Raw genomic sequence first — 18,907 nt, forward strand, 5'->3', positions numbered from 1 at the left:
CATGACAATAAATAATAAGTTCTACACAAATTTATTTATTTTACTTTTCAATTAAACACTTTGGGATTTTATGTTTGTTTGGCTGTTTTTGTTTAACGGCATATCAACCCTTTTCAGGTTATTTAATGCCGAATCCAGTGATTTTGAAGAACATTTTTTTAATAGAATATATTTGTTTTTTTCAAGTCTGTTTCTATTTAACCCATAGTTGGTACACTAACAGGTCATAGTGGACCTGAGAGTAATGCCAATTAAATAGTAGCTCTACACTACCCAAAGGCCGCAAACTGGGGCCTCGCCATCGGATATACCTTAAGGTCATATCCAGGACCTTTATGTTTGGCAAAGTATGTACTTGTACGGCACAATCACGTTGACACACCGGTTCTCGCCAGATCACCGAAGTTAAGCAACGTTGAGCCTGACCAGTACCAGATGGGTGACCATTTGAGAAGGCTAGGCGCTGTATGTACCATCTGGGAAGGTTGGGCGTGGGGCCAGCACCTTTACCTCGTAAAAAGAACTCCTCGCTACAAAAACATCTACAAAGTTGTAGGTGGTCTATGGCCCTTAGAGGCTCAAGGCTATGGATGGAGGGAAAATATGTACTTACACAAAAAATGCATGAGTAATGGAAGGTCAAAGAGTGCCTACATCTTTTTTTTTGGGGGGGGGGCGACCCTGTATATTAATTTTTGCCAGTTATAATATATAGTTGGCGAAAAAGAAATGTCTAGTTTTAGGTCATTCATATATATGTTTATTAACGTTGCTATGGCGATGAGTGTCAGTCCATCCTTAGAACGTGTACTAAGAGCGAACAGCCATAGAAAAAATAGTTCCCATTACGTTTGACTGTAATCATATCGGGAACAATGTATGTAATGATAATGAAAGCAGAGAAGATTAGTGCGAATTACCGCTGTTAATAACGGAAATAGTATTTTGCACTCTGCCTCTTAGCCATTATATGGCGACTTTTCGTTCTGTTAGATACGTCCTCGTACTTCCTTGCGAAGCTTCGTCCGTCCGTTATTCGCTCTGTCAGTCAGGCTTAATTTAGAAGTAACACTTCCATCGATCTGTCACAATTAAATTTGAAATAGCATTTTCAAGAGAAGTGGACTCATCTCTAACAGAATCTATCGTTTCGACTATGTTTCAGATTATTTACCTTCCCATCCCGGGAAAGGTTAGACAAAAGGTCAAGAGCTGAATTTGATATGCTAGCGTACTAGAATAAGCATACTCTGACTTTTAAAAAATGCCTGAGTAACCCTGTCGGCATTCAATGGCAGAAGTGCTTCAGGCGAGTAGAAAGTAGACCTTGGGTTTACTTTGGATATTACTTTCGCTTCCTTTATTTTGTCCTTCAGTCGTCACATTATATGAGCGATGTTTCTGACAAAGGGAGGAGATTTGCTGTTTTTAGGGTCGAAATTTATCGATATAACATTTATCGTTGGCTTGTTTATTTATTCATTTTTTTTTTAACTTGGAGTAGTATTTTTAGCCCCTTACATCAAGTGGCTTCGTGCTATGTCTGGAACAATGTCAATAAATAATAAATAAATAAATAAATAATCAACTAAGCCCTTCTCATAGAAGGTTTCTCAGTTTGCACGCTTAGCTTTGCAATTCAATTTTCATTGTTATCCGCGTTGATTGAACGGACGCACCTTACGATCTCTGTTTTTTTCTTTCTGTTGGGCGTGTCTGTCTCTCTTTAATCGTCTGTTAAAAACAGATTTCAGAAGTGGACGTGTGCAAAATGGCCGTCGTCCATTTTTTTTTTTTATCTCAATCATCGCTGAGCGATGAAAGACGTTAGGAATCCATTTGGTTATTACCTCGAAAACCTCCCAAGAAAAGCAAAGCAAAGAAAGTAAATCTCTGCAATAACAGTTGCAATCTTTTACTCTTTCAATCAGTTTCTTGTCGGCTTAATCCACTCGGACAATTTGGTTAATGGCGACCTTTGATCTTAGCGAACAATTGTCTTTCTGATCCACCATTTTGAAAAAAAACAAAAAAACAAAACAAAAAAAAAACAGGAAACAAATATGTCCTCTTATTCATAACTGAGTACTGTTGGCCGATCACCATGGGGACAATAACTGAATACAAAAGCAAAATTCGAAGTCATGATTATAGTAACGGGGATAGTTTTTAGTTTTGCCCAGAGTGCGGGCGAGAATATGAGGAGAGGAAGTGCAAACACATTGCAGGTGAGGCTTTTTTATTTACTATTTCGTTCATTCCTCCCTATTCTGTTTTCTTCTTCAAAATACATAGTTATCTCCCTTTTTTAATATATTCAACACATATTAATTTTGGCGGTTCTAATATGAACATTATATTTGGCTTTAAATCTATGAGGAATAAATACAATCATGAAAAGATAAAATACAAAGAAGGTAAAGACGTTCAGATTGAAAATTACATACATAAATTTTTTTTTTTTTTTGCAAGATTAAATATTAAATGAAAGTTTATCAGAAAACTAGTATTATCTATATATTAATACCGTAGTTCTACTCGGCCTTCGGGCTTAGACCACAGTGTAGCATCTGTTCCGGCAGATACTACAAGCAAAGACCATATATGGGGGCAACCCCACATATAAGACTTTTGTCAATGTAGGGGAAACCCTTCATACCAATTGTCACTATCCAGCTCCCCTATTCCCCGGGGAGTTGGTCCCCATTTCCCCTTCACTCATTAAAAATAGGCCTTGTACCTAATTTGCTCGGTGAGGGAGCAAATAAATACCATCTGTTCCGGCAGATGCTGCAATCAAAGACCATTGCCCTTGTGGCAATCTTCTGGTCCATGTAGGGGCAACCCTATATACCAGCAGGCTCTCACTGTCCAGTTCCCATCTCCCACCTCTCGGGAGCTGGTCCCCTTTTCCCTTCCCCCTTCCGTCTCTCTCCACATTTAAAGAAAAACGGCCTTGTGCCTAATTTGCTCAGTGGGGAAGCAAATAAATACAGCCCTTGCGGCAATTGGTTAGTTGTCCATGTATGGGCAACCCTATATAAACCATTCCCTCCTCCTTCCCCTCACATAAAAACCGACCTTGTGTCATATTTTGCTTACGTGGTGAAGCAAATGAATACCTACTTACGTACCTGTGTCACGGTTTCCAGATTATAAATTATTCGATTAGAAAATCTTATTTATTAAAAAAAAAGGATAGAAGGTGATAACATACTACGAACATTAAATAAGTATATAGAACTACTAATTTAATGTTCTGTAGCAGCTTATTACCTTCTATCCCCATTTGTAATAAATAGGATCTCCCGATCACCGAAGACGCAATGTAAAATAAACAAATAAAAAATGATGTCGCTTTTGTGCAGTACGTGAAACTAAAATATACCTTCTTAGTCTTCTGACCAGGGTTCCAGGGTAGTATCAGTGCTGGTATAATGATTTCGTGGGATTTCCCTTTGCGCTAGACGTCCATACACTGAAAGTGCGTCACATACTCCTATAAGGATATTGGAGATAAATCGTAATAACCATATATATTCCGACACTATATTAATCAGATTACTTACATAAATACTTTAACAGTTTTGACAAAAGGGCTACAATAATATTGCGAGGTGTTCATTCACGCTGAACGTCCACAGAATACCAAGTCGCAATATATTACACATAAACAATGCCGCCATCGAATTTCCACAGGTCCCTCTAGTATATTTAATGAAAATGATAAATTACTAATACCTATAGACACGAGTGACTCATCCTCCCAGAATTATCATCGCAGAAAGGTACGATGGCGGCTGGTCATAGGATTCGAACCCCGCAATGAACAGACCATAAACCGCAATATTTAAGTGAATTGAAACAGCTCTAAAAACATAAACGTTACTATTAAAATCAACTGTGCGTTAAAAATCCGAGAAGTGTGAATACACGAGACCGTTACCTAAAGATTATAGTTACACAATACTCTAATTAGCATAAATCGTATCTATTTAAAATAAAATACAGTGTAACCCGAATATAAGAGACTTCTTTTCCGGTCCATACATCTCTCTCATATCCGGGTTACACTTATAATCGTGTTACATTACATTAACACAGGCTCTAATTTGGGACCAGAGAAAATATATCTTATATTAGGTTTTCTTATATTGTGATCTCTTATATCCGGGTTATGCTGTGCTTGACCTTTACTCCCGATATGAAATGAAACACCTATATCAAATCCATTGCCAAAGTCGCTAGAAAATTGGTGGGATCCTTCTACCGCTCCAGTAGATATCTCACTCCTGATGCAATTCTCTACCTATATAAAAGCCAGGTACGGCCAATGATGTAGTACTGTTGCCACATCTGGGCAGGAGCTGCTAGAAGAAGCTTATCCTGCCTTGACAGAGTTCAAAATAGACTTCGTAGCTTAGTGGAGGATGACCTTTTCTCTTCCCTGCAACTTCTTTCTCACAGAAGAGACGTTGCGAGCCTGTCTCTGCTTTATCGTTATTTTCATGGCAAGTGCTCATCTGGACTTCAATCTATGGTCTCCCTCTCTCGCCAGACTTTCACAAGAAACACTCGTCTAGCCAAAATCACTATCAATAATTTCCCACACTCTTTATCTGTGCCTAAACCTAAACGTAAATACCATGAACAAAGCTTCTTTCTTAGAACTACACGCCTGTGTAATTCTCTTCCGTTTGCCTCCTTTTCAGCTAACTACAATCTGATTGTCTTCAAGTCCAACGTAAACAAGTTCTTGACAAACCGTCCTCCTAAGTAATCGAATCTACAAAATTTCCACTACTTATGTTTACTACGCTATAATCACAATGACTAATTTATACCCATTAACCCTTATCTTCGAGTGGTCTCCGGGCCTTGATAAGTGGTTATTCCTATGTAAAAAAAAAAAAAGAATCGTAAGGAAAATTATTTTTTAATTATCTGACACACTTTACTTGTAAGTGTTTCACATTATATGTTTACATAGAAATGGGTTTTTTGAAAAAGGTAGAGGACTGTCCGAAATAATAAAAAGTTATTTCAACACCAGTATTTTACACGCGTCTATGTTGTCAATAACAACTAGTTTTAATATTTAAATGCGAAATTCACCATTTTAGACGGGAAACATTATATATATATATATATATATATATATATATATATATATATATATATATATATATATATATATATACATACGAAACAGGTGATGTCAAAAATTGTGCATATCAGCTTACCAAAAGGAATAAACGGTAAGATGGTCAACATCTTGAAATTTGGAATATAAACATTTGTCATTTATTTGTTATATGGTCTATAATTAGATTGAGCTTCACAAATTAAAGGATTGGCATGATTAAAAGGTGAAATATAATTAAATAAACATATTTCTGATATATATCTCTCTCTCTCTCTCTCTCTCTCTATATATATATATATATATATAGATATATATTACTTGTTTATTGTTATATAAACATGGTCACATCCTGCTGCTACAAATAGCCACTTGTTTCAATCAAACAACAGATATCATCAGGCAGCGACTTGACTATTCAAAAGATTATTCATTGAACTTTTGAATAGTCAAGTCGCTGCCTGATGATATCTGTTGTTTGATTGAAACAAGTGGCTATTTGTAGCAGCAGGATGTGACCATGTTTATATAACAATAAACAAGTATTATCAGCTCTTTTTATTGAGCACTATCTAACAACCTCGTTGAATTCATTAGTCCATTACTTTTGAATAAAAAAAACCCCGAGTATATATATATATATATATATATATATATATATATATATATATATATATATATATATATATAAGGAACTTTGTGTATGTTTCGGTGTGTGTGTGTGAGAGAGTTCGTTTCCAGTAGACTCGAAAACGGCTGAGCTAACCTTTGTAAAATTTTACACGAAGGTACTCTATGTGGCTGGCAGTGTTCTTGGATAGGTTTTGTATTGGACTGTCTTCGATAAGTATTGATAATCGATATAATCCGATGAAAAAAGGAATATACAATTTTGACAAAAGTGAACACATCACACAGCCCAACATCACAGTTCCTGGATATTACCTTAAACTATATCCAGTGGTGAGGCCCCAGCTTGAGAGCTTTGAGGAATGTGGAGCCACCCTTTAATTACCATTGCTCCCAGGTCCACTCTGACCCGGGGGTAGTATCTGTTAGCGACCCAACTATGGGTTTAATAGAAACCGATTGTAAAACAACAAATATATTCTATTAAACATTTTTTCTTCAAAATCTTTGGATTCGGCATTAAATAACCCGAAAAAGGTTGATATGCCGTAAAACAAAAACAACCAACCAACCAACCAATCAACATCACAAGTAAATTGGATAAGTTTTATTATAAAATCAACAGTATGTTCTTTGATATGGCAGGAGCGCGTTCGAAATGAATGTTACTTTTTAGAGCAAAACTGAACTATATTACTGGTCTTTTTCATTTAAAACTTAAATTCAAGTCATTATCGTCGCACAACTAGTAAAGCTAGGCATATAAAATCAACAATAGGTTCTTTGATATGACAGAGGCGCGTTCGGAATGAATGTTTCTGTTTAGAGTATAATTGAAGTATGATACTTGACCTTTGCATTTTAAACTTTAATTCAAGTCATTATATATAAAAAATAATTTGATAAAATCAACAGTAGATTCTCTACAGTGCAACGTAGAGTACAATGTATTGTGGACTAAGTCACTGCGAGAGGCATGTTAACTTCCTCTCCGGTTGCACCGCGATGGGTCCCCAGCTAGAGCAGGCAATCAATTGATTTGATTGAAAAATGGACGATTTTACCGATTTCAATGACAATAAAAATATGGCAGTGTGAAACATTTGTTGATCCTCATTCAATCTCGGGCAACGTCAGTTCAGCGTGGTAGTATATACAAGAGAGTTCCAAAGTCTAGCAGTTATGGGGGAAAATCTATTGGAGCAGAAGGCTTTCCTACACCTAAGGATCTCTACTGTGAAAGGGTGGGATTTAGCTACTAGTATATATATATATATATATATATATATATATATATATATATATATATATATATATATATATATATATATATATATATATATATGCCTGAATTTGCCTACATAGTGTCCAGTCTGGTTTACTTCAGTTTTGTTGCTTGGGGATGAATTTTGCTTCGGGGTTTTCCTTGCTTGGTTGTCTTCCCTGCGGAGAGAAGAAAATTAAAATTGTAAGTTGAACTTTACAATCAAAATTTATTGTTCGACTGAATACATTTTACAAATACATTTTCAATTCTTAATTTTCTTTAGGCGCATTACTAATCTTTCACAAGGTATTATTATTATTATTATTATTATTATTATTATTATTATTATTATTAGTAGTAGTAGTAGTAGTAGTAGTGGTGGTGGTGGTGGTGGTGGTAGTGGTAGCATTTATTATAATCTTGTATGTGTATATAATTGTCCTTATATGTGTCTATGTATGTGTGTATATATATATATATATATATATATATATATATATATATATATATATATATATATATATATATATATCAACCATAAAACAGACATTAAAAACTACCAAGCACTCTCCCAAAACCCTCACATCCGATGCCGGTATATATTCCATCCCATGTAACAACTGTCAACAAGCGTACATAGGTGAAACACAGCGAAAATTGAAATTAAGACTTAACGAGCACAGAAGAGATATAAGGAATGGTAACGCCCTAAATGCACTCTTTTGCCATTGTGCAGAACACGATCACTCATTTAATTTAGATCAAGCGAAAATTATTAAATACGTGATAGATAGAGCTAAAAGAAGACTTTTAGAATCAGCACTAATATTGAATACTAATACTATTACGCAAAGAAAAGGCTTCTACTAAAAAAGAGGATATATATATATATATATATATATATATATATATATATATATGTAGGTTTATATATATATATATATATATATTTCTATGTATATTTATATGTATGTTTTATGCGTTGTATACAGCTAGGGAATAAAGTTGCTTAGTAGTTTATTATATTGCCACATCAATTAACAGCTTCGAAATGTCATGACCTAACGACATTTTTTTTTCATTTTCCTCTCACTCTTGTCCTTACTGATCTCATAATAAATTACATGAGGCGTCTTCAATAAGTTTCCAGACATGGACACTTTTTTTTAATAGTACACACATGGAACACTAGTCTCTTTCGAAATAATCTCCTCCGGCTGCAATGCACTTGTTGTACCGTTCCAACAACTTATGGAAGGCACAATGGAAGATCTCATGTGAGCTTGTCAATGAATCTCATTACAGCCTCTTTTATCTCCCAAATTGTATCATTAGGACAGCCGCTAAGGTCTTTCTTGAGCTTAGGGAATAACCAAAAGTCAAAGGGGGCAAGGTCAGGACTATAGGGAGGGTAAGGAACTGTCTTGATGCTCATCTTGGTCAAGTAGTGACAAGAATGGAGCACCCTTAGGACAAGCTTCAGTTCCTCGCGAATAATTGTATGCACAGTACTGATATCAAACTATGCAGCTATTGTATCTATAGACATGCGACTTTTCTTATCCATGAAATTCATTATTTGTCCAATAAACTATGGTGTTCTGACTTCCTTACACCCCACCCACCATCACTTCTCATCATCCCTCACGGACTCCTTGCTTTCTTTGAATCTGTTATGGCACTTAAAAACTGATGCTTGATTCATGCAAAATAGTCCAAAATCTGTCTGAAGTATTCCGTACGTTTCTGTGGCATTTTTTCCAAGTTTAAAACAGAATTTTATTATTATCCTTCTTCTGTATTATCCTCACGTTTAAATTGCATTTTTAAAATTCAACAGCTGTGATAACCAGGCTTTAGTAGGGTGTATTCCAATTCCTGCTGTAGGCGTTCATTAGAATCTGAACTCATAAAAAAATGGTCAGTCATCTCCTACCATATATAGCAATAACATACTGAATTTTCAAGAGCCTACAAAAAAAGCCTATAAAAAATCTGGAAACTTATTAGAGGCACCTCGTATCTTTTTAATTTATCTCTCTACTTTTCTCTCAGTTTCTCTCTCTCTCTTTCTCTCTCTCTCTCTCTCTCTCTCTATATATATATATATATATATATATATATATATATATATTATAGGTTTAAAAAAATATATATGGCAATAGCCTGACGAATCTTCACGAGGATGAAATACGCAATATTCTGTGTAACTTAATTCCCATGTATATTTAAAAACTTCCTACCTGGCTCTACTTAGGTATTGAGCTCTATCGAAGTAAACAGTGAAAATAGATATATAAAATTGTATGTAAGATGCATAGCGAAGGACAGCTTGAAATAAAAAAAAAATATTAAATACAAAAAGTAACATCGTTTTCATGCTTGAAAACACATCATAACCTTGAAATTCTAGAAGCATACGTGGATTTTAGCATATATATATATATATATATATATATATATATATATATATATATATATATATATATATATATATATATATATATATATATATATATATATATACAGGGTGTCTCAGAAGTTGTACACCATATACTGATCTTCGTGGAGTGGCTACTCCGCTCACCAGATCTGTCCCTCTTAGCATTTTTGTCTTCGGGAACATCTTAAATGTGTACTAGAATTGTCCATCTGTTGAGCTAATGAACAAGAAAATAGATATTATATTTATTTTTATAAAAACCTAGATGATGTGCGACTTTTGGGACACCCTATATATATATATATATATATATATATATATGTCAGTACAGTCGGGGAAGCAGGGAATTACAAAGTCTATCTGTTCTGGGGAAGAAACTACTGGAGTATAAGGCTCTCTTACATCTAGGGATCTCTACTGTGAAGGCGTGGGATTTAGTTGCTTGTCGGGTTTGTCGGGGGTATTTACACCGAGGGGGCACAAGTGCTTGCAGTTCGTCAGAGCATTCACCGTTAAAGTACTTGAAGAACAGGCAAAGGGATGCAACATTTCGCTGATGGGACAGAGGCTGAAGTTTAGCTGACAGTTCAGGACCTATCAGATTGGCGACTCTCTTTTGAACCTTGTCTAGGAGCGAGAGACTAATGGCAGATGCACCAACCCAAATATGACAACAATACTCCATACATGGGCGAATGATGGCCTTATAGAGCTATAGGATACTTTCAGGCGTTAATAGCTTTCTAGCACGGTAGATAGAACCCACCTTCTTCGCAACGGTTCTGGCAATGTTCACAATGTAATTGTTCCAACTTATGTTTCCTGTGAACGTTAGGCCGAGGAGTTTAAAAGATGTTCTTTCAGATAAAGAGCAATTGGCCATTACTATTGGCGGTAGGGAAGGTTTCTTGTAATTATTGAAGGAAACAAGTTTAGTCTTGGCAGCATTGAAGGTGACCATCCATTTTTGTCCCCATTCCACTACGGATCGGAGGTCTTCCTCTAGTGTTTCTGCCATTTCTTTAGATATGTGTTCATTTGTTTTCCTGTCGTGTCTGTTATAGAGCGTGGTGTCAGCATACATACCCATCTAACAGAAAATTTTGTCAGGGAGGTCATTTATGAATATTAGGAATAACAGAAGTTCAAGGATAGACCCCTGAGGCACTCCCGCATTTATATCATATTGTTTAGATGTATGACCGTCAAGGACAAACTGGATTTTTCTCTTATCTTAGAAGGATCTAATTATGTTATGTATTTTCCATTGATGCCGTATGATCTGATTTTCTTGAGAAGACCCTTATGCCATACCCTGTCAAAAGCCTTAGATATATCTAGAGCTACCGCTCTACCCTCCCTCGCTTTGTCCATTGAATGATACATACGTTCTGAGATTACAGTTAGGGTGTCTGCTGTGGAACGGGCTAGCCTAAATCCATATTGTTGGTCAGTCAGAAGTTTAGCATCTGTAACGTGATATACTAGAGCTTGGTTAATTATGGTCTCAAATATTTTGGCGAAAAGTGGGAGGAGGCTAATAGGACGATAATTTACTGGGTCAGTTCTTCCGCCAGAATTCTTGAAAACTGGCACTGCAGAAGCAGTTTTCCAGCAGACAGGAAAGCAAGATTCATTAAGGCATTTGTTGTAAAGTTGTAAAGTTTGGAAAGAACTGGGGATAATTCGGCGGCGAACTTTTTTAATAACACAGCCGGAATGAGATCAGGTTCACATGATTTTGCAGTGTCAAGCTTTCTTATGATAGCATGCACCTGAGCAGGGGTGATTTTAAGATCGTCTAGTGTGGCGTCTGTCTGCAATGGAAAGTCAGTCATTTCCCTACACAATAACTCTGTCAATTTGTAATCTACAGACTCGAAATTTGATATACAAGGTACTGAGATTTAGGAAAATGAATGTGATCGGTTTTCGGCAAGAAATTTGGCGATTAAGAGGTAAAACTTCAACGATTTGACCTTTGAGAACTTTACCAAACACCTCCGACAATTTTGGGTCTACACACTTGAAATTTTAGATATAGGTTCCTTTGACATGGATCTAACTTAATAACTTGATTTGAGCCCAAAACAATACATTTTAAGGGGTCATAATAGGGGTCAAAGTTTAAAAAATTGACCGCTTTTTTTTTTTTTTTTTTTGCCCAACATACACCTCCAAATACCCGGGCTGAAATGCTAGTTTTCTATATAAATAAAACAGTAATTGTATGTGTGTCTGTCTGTTTATCTGTGCATAAATATTTAACCGATAAATTCTGAAACTATTGATCACATAACACCGATGTGAACAGGAAATAGAAATCATAAATAAAAAATGGCTAATGAAGAATAAAATCTTTGTTTGGACAAATAACGCGTGCAAAAATATATCTGCAAGTTAAAATAAAAAATTTTCATTTCAACTTGCCGATATATTTCTATTAGTTTGCTCACGCGTAAAACTAATCTATATATATATAAAACTGAACGGGTCTATGTATCTGTGTGTCTGTGCGTCTGTGTACATTTCCATACGCAATAACTCTGTCAATTTTCAGTCTACAGATTCGAAATTTGATATAGAGGGTACTGAGATTTGGGAAAATCGATGTGATCGGTTTTTGGCCAGAAATTTGGCGATTAAGGGGTCAAAGTTCAACGATTTGACCTTTGAGAATACTACCAAACTCCTCCGACAATTTTTGGTCTAAACACTTAAAATTTTAGATGTAGGTTCCTTGGACATGGATCTAACTTAATAACTTGATTTAAGCCCAAAACAATAAATTTTAAGTTGTCATAATAGGGGTCAAAGTTAAAATAATTGACCTTTTTTTCTTTTCTTTTTTTTTTTTTTGCTCAGCATACACCTTCAACGCCGGGCACCCATTTCTAGTCATAACTAAAAGTGATTTAATTTGTAAACTTTATTTTCTGTTTGTTGGGTTAGCTCAAACAGTAAGGAACCTGTCTGGAGTGCTAAATGTTTTAGTATCGATTCTAGCTGATAACACCCAAGTGATTTTTTAAAAGATTTTTACTGTTGAAATCAGTATTATATATTGAGTACAACATACTATTCAAAAGAGAATTTACGCTGTAATAACTAATATGAAATCTTCATGAATTAAAATATGATCTTTAAGCGTATTTTACGACCTGCCAATCCTCCCTCGTAAGTCCTAAATAAAAAAAAAAGTCTTTCTAATTCAACAATACAAATTATATTCAGTGGCACTAACTGTTCGGGGTGATCGAAGAAGTCGGATAGTGAATAGGAATTATATATATTTTTTTACTCTTTTTCACCACAAATACGGCATGTTGTCACTTGGAACGTAGTGGGCTACTATTTAGAATCGTGTCCAAGAGAGAACTGTGGGGAGTTGAGCAACAAGATGCATGTTCATATTACATGTAAACTTCGGCAGGTTAGAACAATCAAGGGAGCAGGAAACTACGTGGCAATGAGATGTTGATCAGTAGCAGTGTATGTTGAGGGCGAGTTTTGAATGCGACTGTGGTTATTTTGATAATTTAAGGTCTAGGAAGAAAATGTATTTATAAATATTTATAGTTTTCGATTGAATTATATTGGATTGGGTTATGTGTGAAGAATTAAGAATTTTCAGTGTGTGATCGAAATAAATCAGAGGAATGAATCGGGGGGGGGGACAACACCGTTAGACTTCATATCGTGGTGATCGAATGTTCCGTGTCTTTCACTAGACAATATATGTAAAGCTGAATATACCAGGAAAAGTCAGTTTATCATCTTTTTAATTAGCTGGAAATGGTAATTAATAAAAACTGAAGAAAGTGCTCAATACTGTTGTAGAGCAAATATGCGTTTTATTTTTTATTACCGTATCTTTCTGTTAAGTTACATTATTGTTTCAGCTACCCGACCGTTTTTTTTGTTTTTTTGTTTTGCTGTCTGTAGCTTCCTCAGACTTTTACAGAAATGTTCGTTATTATGGGATGAAAGAGTGAAAGAGTGAATGAGGTCAGTGGGGGTGCGAGGAGGGCGGAAGAAAGAGAGGAAGGAAACAAGGGGGAAGGTTGGAGGGGGCGCTTGATATGTCGGTAATGTTTTAGTTTTGAAGTTTAAGGAACTTGTGGGGAAGGGTCTGGGAAGTTTATTTCTGGTGTGGCTGAGGGCATAGGGATACATGGGGGGAATATGTGGGGTAGGAGGAGGGGGTAACTTTAAAATTCGAGTCTTAATGTTAAAGTTTTTGGCGTCTCGTTGGTGAGATAATTTCTTGGTAAGTATGTCTTAACCTGTTGGGTGTTCGCTTATGTTTGGAGGCGGGGGGGGGGATATGAAATGTAACTTAACAGAAAAATACAGTAATAAAAAATAAAACGTATATATATATATTTATTTATATATATACATATATATATATATATATATATATATATATATATATATATATATGTACAAAAAGAGTGCTTAATAAAAGAAGAGCAAAATATATTTTATTAATATAAACACATTTACATGGTCGTGGCCTTAAACATGCTAATGTTTCAGCCAAATGCTCGGTTAACACCAGAAGCTCTCGCCAGGCGGCTTAATAAATGGTTGCTTCTATCAGAAGAAACCAGTCTTCAAAACCTATGAGAACTAGTTTCTTCAGTGAACACCAACCATTTATTAAGACGCTTGGCGAGGACTTCTCGTTTTAACAGGCTATTTGTCCGAGTGTCGCGACCATGTAAATTTTTTTTATATTAATATACATAACATTAAGTATTTAGGCAGCATGTTTTCATTCAGGTTGATTTTGTTTAGTGAACTGTTTTTGTAATTTTTCCATTTTTCGAATAGTCATTCTTATGTCTTGATCGAATTTGTGTTGGCAGGTTTCGTAGTCGTTTTCGTCCATCTATTTTTTTTGTTTTTTTTTATCAAGGACTTTCAACTTTATGACATCATTATCTGCGCATGTGAGCTTAAGTGACTGACTTATTACATTTCAACTTAGAGTGTTCAGCAATAAGAACCGATTGCTTAAAAGGGCTGACATAATTCTTACTATAATTATTTTAATACCCACAGACATAAGTGTTTCAACCTTTCGGACATTATCAGTGCAGGAAGCTATTATTACAGCCGGTCAGGAGATTCGAACACGGTCACGAAGCCATCTCTGACTCCATAAGCAGGGAAGAAGCCGCACGGCGAACGTTAACCGCGAGAAATACAGTTGAAATTAACATTCGTATAAAAAGTAAATATAAAGACAGCCGAGAGTGATCGTATGATTATAACATGATCTGCGCATGTAAGCTTAAGCTTAAGAGACCGATTTATTATATTTCAACGTAGAGTGCTCAACAATAAGAACCGAGCTCTTAAAGGTGGTTACCTACTTATTACTATAATTATTTTTATACCTACAGACGTTTCACCATTTCAGGAAGCATCATATATATATATATATATATATATATATACAGTGATGAAAGCATTCGGCTAAACTGACTAAGAAATGGCTTGTTATTTATTTTTTCTAAAATCCGATTGCTGCATCGGAAAGGCCAGTTAAAAATACATAATATACTTTGTTATTTTCTTTAATTTAATCCCTTTTTTAGAATTTATTAGACAAAATTTAACTTTTATTTTACCGTGCCAATAAATATGATCATCACTGTATATATATATATATATATATATATATATATATATATATATATATATATATATATATATTTATATATGCATGTTTCGGGGCCCTACCCCTCTTCAGCGTAGCTTAACTGTTATTAGGACTCGAAATATATATATATATATATATATATATATATATATATATATATATATATATATATATATAAATGACGCATAGGCATTTATTTTAGAGTCGTTTATATATATCAGGCAGGTGCTAATGTTTTTGCCGGTTTGTAGAAGGAGCATTTTAAACCATCGTAATTTTTTTATGCATATTGTTATTACTTAAACATGTGATCATGATTAATTTATAACATTTTCTTTCTTTAGTCTTTAGGGAGTAATCCTCCCACACAGCACTCCTGACCGAAGGTATCCGAGGAGAATTTGGTTCGAAAATAAATTCCCATTCCGCATATTCTCCTGATTTAGATCCCTCGGATTATCACATATTTTGAAGATTACAAAAAAAAAAAAAAAAAAAAAAAAAAAAAAAAAAAAAACAACTAGATTGCCTTGATGAGATTGAACATAAGTTAAATTCATACTTCACATTGAAAAATAAGTAATTTTACCAGCGAGACATTTATAAGTTGGAAGATGAAATCACATGATAGAGAGCAAAGTTTATTTTTATGAATAAAGATTTAAAATATACAGTTTTTTTTTTATTCTTTGGATGAAATCTATGCGTATTTATTATATATATATATATATATATATATATATATATATATGTGTGTGTGTGTGTGTATATATTTCCATGTGTATATATATATCCATGTATATGTATATATATATATTTCCATGTGTATGTATATGTATATATATATTGTATAGCCGCACTGATGAGCTGTGATACAGCGAAACAGTACTGCCTGTTAATTACTATATATATATATACGCACACACACACACACACACACACACACACACACACACACACACACACACCCTACCCCACCCTAAAGGAAAAGAAAAAAACATTTACAGAAAGAGATAGCGACTACAGCCAGGTCAACGTCTCCCTGGACAAGCCCAATAAAAAAGCAATAAAAATTCAGCATACCAATGAATAATAAACACTTACAAGTCTCCACCCCTTCGAAAAACTTCAAATTAACTACGAAAATCGCCATTTTTACACATTTGAAAATAATTTCTGACGAGGACGCATCACAGATCGTCTGAAACGCGTGTAAACGATTTCAATGACTTAAAAACATTATTACAATGATCCAAACATAATTCTCAATGAAAAACCAAGACACGGAATAATAAAATAATGTTAAAAAATACACATTGTTGGTGCCTACTCCCTTATTTAAATATATATATATATATATATATATATATATATATATATATATATATATATATATATATGAATTGTCAACTTTTGCATCGACCTAATGCATATTGCATTTATTGTTTAACTTGACAAGGTCACTTCCGCATTCAATATGGAAAGTACACCCAGAAACATTTCACGTCCCAGGTGTTTTTCAACTGAGGCCGCATTATGACTCCTCAAACCTTTTTTGTTGCAGAATATACAATAAAAATCAATAAAAGAAACTTACTTTAGTTCGATCAAAGTTAATGTCAGCGTAAACAGACAAAAAAACCAATAGGACAAACAAACGTGTTTAGAAATATAAAAATAGAATATAAGATGACTCGTGAAATAAGAAAAAAGAATCGAAATTCAAAAAAATACAAAAAAAAAACAACGAAAAATAGATACATAGCAAAAATGAAAAGGTAAAGTATTTCTCTGTTGATCTGATTTTGTTTGCTCGCCTTGAAAAAAAATCTCTCACGTTCGGACTATTGAACATTTGATTTAATCTCATGAAATGACGGCCATCAGAGACAGCAGTACGTCAAGATATCCCATGGTACACAAATATGGCATATATATATATATATATATATATATATATATATATATATATATATATGAATAAAATAAAGCAAGATATAAACGATGCTTTAGACGTTATGTGAATAATGTGTTTATTCATATATATATATATATATATATATATATATATATATATATATATATATATGTATACATATACTAGCATTTCAGCCCGGCATTGCTCGGGTGTTTGGAGGTGTTGAGCAAAAAAAAAAAAAAAAAAAAAAAACGAAAAAAGAAAAAAAAAGGTCAATTTTTTCATCTTTGACCCCTATTATGACCCCTTAACATTTACTGTTTTGGGCTCAAATCAAGTTATTAAGTTAGATCCATGTCCAAGGAACCTATATCTAAAATTTCAAGTGTTTAGACCCAAAACTTTCGGAGGAGTTTGGTAGGTCAAATTGTTGAACTTTGACCCCTTAACAGATAAATTTATGGCCGAAAACCGATCACAAAGATTTTCCCAAATCTCAGTATCTCAGTATGACAGAGTTATTGCGTAGGGAAATGTACACACACAGACACACAGACACACACACAGACACGTTCACTTTTATAGATATATAGATTGCACACACACACACACACGAAGCGATTGACTTCCACAACTTAATAATAGTAACATAAAGTAGTCTCAGTAGAATTATTAAACGTATTACTATTAATTTCACTCGTCATATATATATATATATATATATATATATATATATATATATATATATATGTGTGTGTGTGTGTATACTAGCAAAAGTACCGGTCGTTGACTGGGTTAAAAAAACAGCCTACAGAAAATGGACTCTGATTTATGAAAGTATGATAGGTTATGAAAAGGAAGGGTTGTAAAGAGATAGCTTCGAATTTGGGGGTATCAAAACCAAAGCAAAATATGATGAAAGTAAAAATAAAATAGATAAACACCATAATTTATTATACCATACCCGTTCACACTAAAACACTTATCACAATATTCTGTGGATCTATATTAAAAAACCTTGTTAAACTTTGTGACATATTTCCATTCTATGGAGGTCAGGTGCAAACGAACAGCCCATAATTTATTATACCATATTTCTTCAAACTGAAACATAATTATCAAAGTATACTTATGCAGATAGATATGAAAAGTCTTTATTAAAGTTTGCATCTATTTCCATTCTATGGAGGCCAAGCGCGAACGCAGACCCCACAATTTTATTATACCATCCCTATTTAAGTTAAAACATACTTATCAAAGTATTATTATGTACATCTATATCAAAAACACTTGTAAACGTTTTTTTTTTTTAATTTTAAAATTTTTTATTTCCATACTTTGTGGACCAGACGCGTACGCAGACTCCACAATTTTAATGAATCATCATTATGCCAGATCAAACATACCCACATCCTGTGTCTCGATACATCTTCTATAATTATATGTAATCAGTTTTTTAAAATAGTCAACCATATAGGAGCCTATTCGTGACCACACACACACACACACGCACACACACAAAAAGACATTCAGCTTTATATTATAGGTATATATATATATATATATATATATATATATATATATATATATATATATATATATATATATATATACGCACACACACGATATCACCATGTAGAATTAAGTCTTTAAATTACGGTTAAAATCAGCGACGTTAATATCGGTGTACTTCGTTCATAAAAATGGTTCGTTTAAACACATGGTTTGATATTCAAGGGAGAAAATATATTATAGAATATATATATATATATATATATATATATATATATATATATATATATGAGGAGCAATTGTTGTTGTTTTCTTTTCCT

This window comes from Euprymna scolopes, chromosome 26, assembly GCF_053919585.1.
Source record: "Euprymna scolopes isolate OS-2025 chromosome 26, ASM5391958v1, whole genome shotgun sequence".
Lineage (NCBI taxonomy): Eukaryota > Metazoa > Mollusca > Cephalopoda > Sepiida > Sepiolidae > Euprymna > Euprymna scolopes.